The following is a 10,539-nucleotide window of genomic DNA, read 5'->3' as shown; positions in this document are numbered from 1 at the left end:
TGTGCTGCCCAGAAGGCCAGGGACAATGAGACTGGAACTTGAATTCATTGATCTAACTGTGAACCTAAGGGGAGTAGCAGAGCTCTATTCAGATGAGTGCTTTTGGGGTATTCCACACAGAGTTTTTTCTTAAGTGTCTCTGATGGAGAGACCCCTTTTTATATTTTTTCTACATGCTACATTCTTCTACTTAAAAATATTTTTTCATTAAATAGTTTAAAATGGATGAAGTTTTTTAGAATTGTGGAATCATCATTACACTTTTCTTTCTCTTACAGCAAAAAATCAAAGAAAGACAAAACGTTGCCTATTTTGCTTGCCCACTTTTCCTCTCTTCATTACAACTTTATTCACTAGGTGACTTCATCCTGAAAATTTCCACATTTTCAGTTAACTTTTATTTACAGTTTTGAAAGAAGAATCTCTAAACCATAAAAAAGGGCAAAAAATTATCTGAAGTTCATTGATGTATCCATAAAGCAAATGTGTGGATCTGCTTGATAGCTAAATAATGTTAAATATATCACTAAGACTAAACTTTGATCTTGCATTAAGAATTTTAAAATTCTTTTGAAAGAAATTAAAGTTTAAAGAAAGCAATTTGCGTGTTAGTAACTTTTGTCTATAGCACTCTCATTAGTAGCTTACAATAATATGAAACACAATTTTATATTGTAAGCAAATATTGCCAGGCGCAGTGGCTCATGCCTGTAATCCCAACACTTTGGGAGGATGAGGTGGAAAGATTGCCTCAAACTCACTTAGGAGTTTGAGACCAGCCTAAGCAACACAGTGAGACCTTGTCTCTACAAAAAATACAAAAATTAGCCAGCCATGGTGGTATGTGCCTGTGGTCCCAGCTACTTGGGAAGCTGAGGTGAGAGGATGGCTTGAGCCTGGGAGGCAGAGGTTGCAGTGAACCAAGATTATGCCACTGAATTCTAGCCTGAGTGAAAGAGCCAGACCCTTTCTCAGAAAAATAAATAAATAAATAAATAATTACTGGTTAAGAATGTGAATAGAGGCCAGGCGCCGTGACTCACACCTGTAATCCTAGCACTTTGGGAGGCCAAGGTGAGCAGATCACCTGAGATGGGGAGTTCTAGACCCGCCTGACCACCATGGAGAAACCTCATCTCTAATAAAAATACAAAAAATTAGCCGGGCATGGTGGCACATGCCTGTAATCCCAGCTACTCAGGAGGCTGAGGCAGGAGAATTGCTTGAACCTGGGAGGCGGAGATTTCAGTGAGCCAAGATTGCGCCATTGCTCTCCAGCCTGGGCAACAAGAAAAAAACTCCATCTCAAAAAAAAAAAAAAAACAAAAAAGAATGTGAATAGGTATGTTTGAAACATTTGAAAGAATTTAAATGTAGATTCGACCTAACTTTTATTTAAACAATTTATTCTTATATTGTATAGTTAAATTCACTCCAAAATAGTCCTTGAGCTATTACCCACTTGAGCTAAGTACTGTTTCAGTATACTATGAACAGACAGACAAGTTCCCTTTTTCATGGAGATGTCATTCCAGTAGGACAATACAGACAATAAATATGCAGCAGGATAATTTCAGATACTGATGAGTGCAATGAAGATGAGAATATAAGATACTGTGATTCAGTGTGACATGAGTGTAGGGTGAGAGATAACTGCTTTAGCTAAAGTAGATACAGGAGCCCACCCTGAGAGGATGATGTTTGAACTACAATTGAAGGCTGAAAAGGTACTTTCAATACTGCTAAAATGGCTCACATTATTAGGGAAGAAAAATTCATCTACTGTTGCATGAAGCATAAGCAGTCTAAAGAAAGAAGGAACTATGTCAAGTGGCTTCAGGACAAGATTTGAAGCCAGAAAATTTATTTCTGAGCTGATGATTCATCAGTGACCTGACTTCAACTTATTTCTATGGCCAGAAACCAAATGGTATTATTCCAGACTCAGGTCCGTGTTCCTCTACCCAGAAGCAATTTTCTCCCATCAATTCTGGCTGCAAGAGAAACATCTCAGCAGCAAATAGCTGGAAGTAAAGGCTGAAACTGAAACTCTACAGAACGCTTTCTCCAACACACCATTGCTCCCTTTTTCTCGCCCACAACCTATACACAGTTTCACATGTGACCAAGTATTTTGTGGTTCCTGAGGCTTGGAGGGGTGGATCTAGAAAAGCCTGACAATAATGAGAAGATTGGGAACAGAGCCGGATTTTTAGTAGAGAAGCAGGGAGAGGCATTCCAGTTAATTACCTAGTCTCTCCATGCTGTACAAAGGTTGCCTGGATAAATCAATTCAGCAGAATACCTACCTTGAAGTTATGGTCAAGTTTTTATTTTGTGTTGGAGATCAAGTTTCTCTTGGAGTCCAAACTAACGGTCATCATTACTAGTATTTATTAGTTCCCTTTCTTCTTTCTGTTTTTTTGTTTTGTTTTGTTGTTGCTTTTGTTGCTTTTGATCTCGCTCTGTCACCCAGGCTGGAGGGCAGTGGCGTGATCTCGGCTCACTGCAACTTCTGCCTCCCGGGTTCAAGTGATTCTCCAGCCTCAGCCTCCCGGTTAGCTGGCACTACAGCTGCGTGCCACCACATCCAGCTAATTTTTTTGTATTTTTAGTAGAGATGGGTTTCACCATGTTGGCCAGGCTGGTCTTGAACTCCTGACCTCAGGTGATCTGCCTGCCTTGGCCTCCCACAGTGCTGGGATTACAAGTGTGAGCCACCGCACCCAGCCCCCTTTCTTCTTTCTTTTGTAAAATCAAAAACTGAGCTATAATTTACATGCTATAAAATGTGTACAGATTACTCAGTGTTGACAAATGTATACATCTATATAAATGCCACACAATGAAGATATCAACTATTGCCATCACCTTAACGGTTTTCTTCTGCTTCTTTCCATTCCATTTCTATTCCTCTATCCTCCATTCCAAGAATACTGATCTACTTTCTATTACTATAAATTTTTCATTCCTAGAGATTCATATAAATTGAATAATATAGTATGTGGTCCTTTTTTCCTCTTAGCATGATACATGGAGATTTATCAGTGTTGCCTTTGTTCACTGAGAAATTTACCATTGTATAGATGTACCACAATTTATCCGCTTGCTTCTTGATGGACACTTGGATTGCTTCCAATTATTTGCTAATATGAATAAATATGTTATTAATATTCCAGTACAGGCCATTTGTTTTCACTTTTCTGGAGTAAATACCTGAGAAATTGCTGGGTTGTAAGGTTAAGGGTATATTAAACTTTGTAAAAGACTTCCAAATAGTTTTCCAAAGTAGTCAAACCATTCTGCATTCTCACCAACAATGTATGAGTGTTCCAGATGCTCTTATCTTTACCAACATTTGGCATTATATACATATATATATTTACATACATGTATACACACGTGTAGCCATTTGATTGGGTGTGTTGTGGTATTACACTGTGATTTACATTTTCATTTCCCTGATGACTAAGCATTTTTTCATGCTTATTGACCATTCATATATCTTCCTTTGTGAAGAGTCTAGTCATATGTTTTGTGCATTTGAACTGGGTTGATTCTTTTTATTGAATTGTGAGAATTCTTTACATATTGTAGATACAGTTCTTTGTGAGATAAATGTATTGTGCCCATTGTCTCCCAATATGCAGTTTGCCCTTTCATTTTATTAATGTTAATTTTCAAAAAGCAGAAGAGTTCCCTTTCCTATTATGTTGCTGATTTCTTACTTGTTTTTTCTACCTGTCGTCTCCCTAATTTGTGAATATTAGAAAACTAAATATACAATTTGCAGTGATATATATTGCTAAATATTCAATGGTAAAAAAAAATTGTCCTGTAGCATTGAAGGAATGTTCAATATTTGTCATTGCCTGTATTCATTTTATTAGTTTTCTATAGCTGCTATCACAAATTACCACAAATAGAGCATCTTAAGATGACATATTTATTATTTCATAGATGTGTACATAAGAAGTCTTATTATAGCATGGTTCAGGTGGTTCTTTGCTCCCAATAGCTTAAGGCCAAAATCAAGGCATTAGCAGGGCTGCATTCCTTTCAAGTTCATACAGGTTACTGGCAGAATCCAGCCCATTACAGTTGTAGAACTCAGGTCCTTGGTGCCTTGCTGGCTGTCGACTAGGGGTCATTCTCAATTTCTAGGGGCTGTCCACATTTCCTGGCACATGACCTCCTTCCAAGCTTACAGTGGTGGGCTGGGGTGGCGGGGGGGTCTTCCTCAAGGTCTCTAAGTCCCTAAAGAGAACATAGAATTCTACCTACCATGCTGCCAAACCAATATCTATACTACCAGTGAAGGGAAACAGATCCAGCAACAGTTTAGAACTAGAAATCCTAAGAGGATGTTTACATTAGAAATTGGGACACCAGTCCTATCATAAATAATTACACCAATGTTAAACATTAGCTTATAACTTAAGAGATTGTGGGTGAGGTAAAAGTTATAGACATTCCTGAGTAATCGCCACACTGACTTCCACAAGGGTTGAACTAGTTTACAGTCCCACCAACAGTGTAAAAGTGTTCCTATTTCTCCACATCCTCTCCAGCACCTGTTGTTTCCTGACTTTTTAATGATTGCCATTCTAACTGGTGTGAGATGGTATCTCATTGTGGTTTTGATTTGCATTTCTCTGATGGCCAGTGATGGTGAGCATTTTTTCATGTGTTTTTTGGCTGCATAAATGTCTTCTTTTGAGAAGTGTCTGTTCATGTCCTTCGCCCACTTTTTGATGGGGTTGTTTGTTTTTTTCTTGTAAATTTGTTGGAGTTCATTGTAGATTCTGGATATTAGCCCTTTGTCAGATGAGTAAGTTGCAAAAATTTTCTCCCATTTTGTAGGTTGCCTGTTCACTCTGATGGTAGTTTCTTTTGCTGTGCAGAAGCTCTTTAGTTTAATTAGATCCCATTTGTCAATTTTGGCTTTTGTTGCCATTGCTTTTGGTGTTTTAGACATGAAGTCCTTGCCCATGCCTATGTCCTGAATGGTAATGCCCAGGTTTTCCTCTAGGGTTTTTATGGTTTTAGGTCTAACGTTTAAGTCTTTAATCCATCTTGAATTGATTTTTGTATAAGGTGTAAGGAAGGGATCCAGTTTCAGCTTTCTACATATGGCTAGCCAGTTTTCCCAGCACCATTTATTAAATAGGGAATCCTTTCCCCATTGCTTGTTTTTCTCAGGTTTGTCAAAGATCAGATAGTTACTAGAACTAGAATAGTCTAGAACTAGAAATTCCATTTGACCCAGCCATCCCATTACTAGGTATATACCCAAAGGACTATAAATCATGCTGCTATAAAGACACATGCACACGTATGTTTATTGCGGCATTATTCACAATAGCAAACACTTGGAACCAACTCAAATGTCCAACAATGATAGACTGGATTAAGAAAATGTGGCACATATACACTATGGAATACTATGCAGCCATAAAAAATGATGAGTTCATGTCCTTTGTAGGGACATGGATGAAATTGGAAATCATCATTCTCAGTAAACTATCGCAAGAACAAAAAACCAAACACTGCATATTCTCACTCATAGGTGGGAATTGAACAATGAGAACACTTGGACACAGGAAGGGGAACATCACACTCTGGGGACTGTTGAGGGGTGGGGGGAGAGGGGAGGGATAGCATTGGGAGGTATACCTAATGTTAGATGACGAGTTAGTGGGTGCAGTGCACCAGCAGGGCACACGTATACATATGTAACTAACCTGCACATTGCACACATGTACCCTAAAACCTAAAGTATAATAATAATAAATAAATAAAATAAAATAAAATAAAAAGAAAAAAGTTATAGACATTCTGCATTGGTAACTTATCAAATTGTCACTTTTTACCTTTTTTTAATTACTGTCACATTGGGTATAAGAAAGAAAATTTTTTTCTTTTGCTATTTTTTCTTTATTTAGCAATTAATTTGAAGGATACTCTAAACAATTATTTATTAATAACTTGTATCTGGAAATCTACAGCCCTAATGAATCTGAAATATTTATTGAGAATTTACTAACACTGGTAATGTAAAGAAATCATAACAGCCACAGGTACTGAAAGACTGCAAATGATTCTTCCTCTTTTACCCTTTCATCCTATTCTATATCCTTTCACCTATTTGAAGACTGATATAGGATATGTGAAAGGTACAAGAAAATATATATGGTGTTTTAGTTGTTAAGTTGTTGTATTATTTGGCTAAAGCTGCCAAAACAAAATACCACAGACTGCGTAGCTTAAACCACAGACACGTAAACCAAGATCACGGTGCCAGTGGCATTGTTTTCTTCTGAGGCCTTGCTTCCTGGCTTGCAGATGGGGCCTTGTCACTGTGTCCTCATGTGGCCTTTTCTCTCTGCATGTGTGGAGAGAGAGGGCTCTCTTGTATCTCTTCCTCTTCTTATAGGTACACCAGTTCTATTGTATTAAGGACTCAACCTATGACCTCACTTAACCATTATTACCTGCTTAAAAGCCCTATCTCCAAATATAGTCACATTGGGCATTTGTACTTGAACCTATGAATTTAGGAGGAGACACAATTCAGTCCATAACAACTGCTTTAATTACATTTTTATAATGAACAAATGACAAATTGAGGTTATGGTTAGATCGTGGCCCCTACTCAAATAAAAAGATATGTTGAAGTCCTAACCCTTGTAACTTGAAATGAAATCTTGTTTGGAAACAGATTTTGTAAATTATTTTTCAAGTTGGTTCATGGCCTTTACTTTAATGATTTAACATAAGGTGGATCTTTAATAATCTATAAGAGTAAATCGTTACTAAAAAACTAATTCATATTAGTTTTTTATTGTGGTTAAAAAAACACAAAACACGAGATCTGCCCTCTCAACAAATTGTTAAATGTGCAAGACATTAGTTAATTATAAACACAATGATGTAGAATAGATCTTTAGACCTTTTTCATCTTGTATAATTTATACGCATTACATAATTCCCTGTTTCCCCAAAGCCCCGGCAATCACATTCAACTTTCTGCTTCGATGATGTGTTAGGCTGTTCTTGCATTGTTATAAATACCTAAGACTGTGTAATTTATAAAGAAAAGAGGTTTAATTGGCTCACTGTTCTGCAGACTGTACAAGCATGATACCAGCATCTGCTTGGCTTCTGAGGAGGCCTCAAGGGAGCTTTTACTCACGGTGAAAGGCAAATGTGGAGCAAGCACGTCACAAGGCAACAGCAGGAGCAAGAGGAAAGGGCAGGTCCCAGACTTTTAAACATTTAGATCTTGTGTGAACTGAACAAGAACTCACTTATCACGAAGGAGAGCTAAATTGGAGGGATCTGCTCCAATGATCCAATCACCTTCTACCAGGCCCCACCTCCAACATTGGGAATCATATTTCTACATGAGATTTGGAGGGAACAAACATCCAAACTACATGAGATGAGTTTGACTACTTTGGATATATCATCTAAGTGGAATCATGCAATATTTGTCCTTCTGTGACTGGCTTATGTCACTTGACATAGTGTCATCAAGGTTCATCCACGTTGTAGCATATGACAGATGTAATGGTTAATTTGACTGGGCCATGGGGTACCTAGACATTTGTCTAAGCATTATTCTGGGTGTGCCTGTGACAGTGTTTCTGAATGAGATTAACATGCAAATCTATAGCCTGGGTAAAAGAGACCACCCTTCCCAATGTGGGTTGGCCTTATCCAATCAATTGAAGACTTGACTAAAACAAAAAGGCTGTTTCTCTTTCTCTCAAGATAGTTTTTAAATTTTCCTTTTGGTTTCTTCTTTGACTCATTTAAGAATAAATTTCCACATACTTGTGAATTTTCCAGTTTTATTTCTGCAGCTGATTTCTCACTTCATTTTATTGTGTCCAGACAAGATACTTGTTATTATGTCAAACTTCTTAAAAGTGTTTACTGGTTTCATGACCTTACACGGGACATAACCTGGAGAATATTCCATGTGCTTGTAGTAATGTGTATTCCACTACCATTGAGTGAAATGTCTGTTAGGTTAATTTGGTCTATAGCGTTATTCAAGACTTCTGTTTCCATATTGATCTTTGTCCTCAATGTAATATTCATGATTAAAAATGGTGTATTAAAATCTCCCACTATTGTGATGCTGTCTTTTTCTCCCTTCAGTTCTGTCAACATTTTCTTTGTATATTAAAGTTCTGTGATATTGCATACATATATATTTAATATTTTTATATCCTCCTGCTAAATTGGCCCTGTTATCCTTATGTAATGATCTTCTTTTCTCTTGTAACAGTTTACAACTTAAAGTCTATTTTGTCTGATATAAATACTGCCATATCTGCTCTCTTTGGTTACTATTTGCATGGAATTTCTCTTTGCATCCTTTCACTTTTAGCCTACGTGTGTCCTTCACTCTAAAGTGGGTCTCTTGTAGACAGCATATAGTTGGACCTTGATGCTAGTCATTCAGCTACTATATGTCTTTTAGTTGAAAGTTTAATTTACATTTAAAGTAATTATTGATCCAAAAAACTTATTAAAACCATTTAAATTTTTTTGTGTCTGCCTTGTCATTTTTGTCCCTCTTTTTCTCTTGGCTGTCTTCTTTTGCTTTTTATTGATTTTTTTAAGTGCTATAATTGGATTTCTTTCTTATTTCCTTTTGTGCATCTTCTACAGGTATTTTCTTTGTGGTTACCATGGCACTTTCATAAAACATCATATAATTGTAACAAACTATTTTAAGTTGATAAAAACTTCCATAGCATACAGAAACTACAATTTTACTTCCTTCTACACACACTTACATTATTGATGTCACAAATAACATGTTTTTGTATTGTGTATCCATTAGCATACTTTTATAGTTTTATATGCTTTGTCTTTTAACTTCTGTACAAGAATTTAAAGTGATTTAGGCACCACTGTTACAGTATTACAGTGCTCAGTATTTGTCTATGTATTTACCTTTATGAATAAGCTTTATACTTTCATATGTTTTTGCATTGCTATTTAGCATCTTTTCATTTTAGCTTGACGATCTCCCTTTAGCATTTCTTGTAAGACTGCTCTAGAAATGATGAACTCCCTCAGCTTTTGTTTATCTGAGGAAGTATTTGTCTCTTTTTACTTTTGAAAGACAGTTTTGGCAGATGTATTCTTGATTGGTAGTATTTTTTCTTTTAGCACTTTGAATGTATTATTCCACTCCTTTCTGGGTTGCATGGTTTCTGCTGAGAAACCCACTGACAGCCTTACGGGATTCACTTTATGAAATGAGTTGCTTTTCTCTTGCTGCTTTCAAATTCTCTCTTTGTCTTGACTTTTGACAATTTTATTATAATGTGTCTAAGTGTGGATTCCTTTGGATTTAGGGATTTAGGTGATCCTATTTTAGGTTGTTTGGGTTTTATAAACCTAAATGTAAATTTTCTTCGTCAGATTTGCTGAGTTTTTAGCCATTATTTCTTTAAATAAGCTTTCTGTACTTTTCTCTCTCTCTTTTCTCCTTCTAGGACCCTCATAATGAGTGTGTTAGAAACCCTACAAGTGCTTAGGCTTTCTTAACTCTTTCATTCCTTTTTTCTTTTTCCTCCTCTGACTGGTTAATTTCTAATGACTAGTCTTCAAGTTCACTGATTCTTTCTACTGCTTGATCAGATCTGCTTTTGAACTCATCTAGTGATTTTTTTTTTGAGACCAGTTATTGCATTCTTCAGCTCCAAAATTCTGTTTGGTTATTTTTCACATTTTCTATTTCTGTGTTGAAATTCTCATTTTGTTTATGCATCATTTTTCCAGGCTTATTGAGCATCTTTATAATGGTTGTTTTGAATTCTTTGTCATATGATTAATATACCTCCATTTCTTTAGGATCAGTTTTTGGAGATCTATTTTGTTTTTTTGATGGGTTATATTCTCTTATTTCTTCATATTTATTGTAACTCTGTGTAGGTATTTATGTATTTGAAAAAAAAATGGCCACCTCTGCCAGTCGTTATGGACTGGCTTTGTACAGAGGAAAACCCGTACCAGTCAGTTATGCTAGAAATTATGGGGGCCTCTTAAACTGTTTTTGTGTATGTGACTTTTCAGAATGTGTGCTTGTAGATTCCTAACTAGGTAGATTTGCCAGTTTCTTTTTTCATCAGTTTTCAATCTCTTGCTCTCTCCATTGACTGTCACTCAGGTATTATTAGCACTGGGTTTTTTAATAATTAATTTTTATTTTTATTTCACTAGTTTTGGGGGTACATGTGGTTTTTTTTTATAAAGAACTTACATGGTTAAGTTCTTTAGTGATTTCTGAGATTTTGATGCACCCATCACCCAAGCAGTGTAAACTGTACCCAATGTGTAGCCTTTTATCCCTCACCTTCCTCTCGACCTTCCCCTCAGGGTTCCCAAAGTCCATTATATTATTCTTATGTATTTGCATCCTCATAGCTTAGCTCCCACTTATAAGTGAGAACATACACTATTTGGTTTTTTATTCCTGAGTTACTTCACTTAGAATAATGGCCTCCAGCTCTA

This window comes from Pongo pygmaeus, chromosome 14 (genome assembly GCF_028885625.2).
Source record: "Pongo pygmaeus isolate AG05252 chromosome 14, NHGRI_mPonPyg2-v2.0_pri, whole genome shotgun sequence".
Lineage (NCBI taxonomy): Eukaryota > Metazoa > Chordata > Mammalia > Primates > Hominidae > Pongo > Pongo pygmaeus.
Note: the sequence above shows the minus strand (reverse complement) of the source record.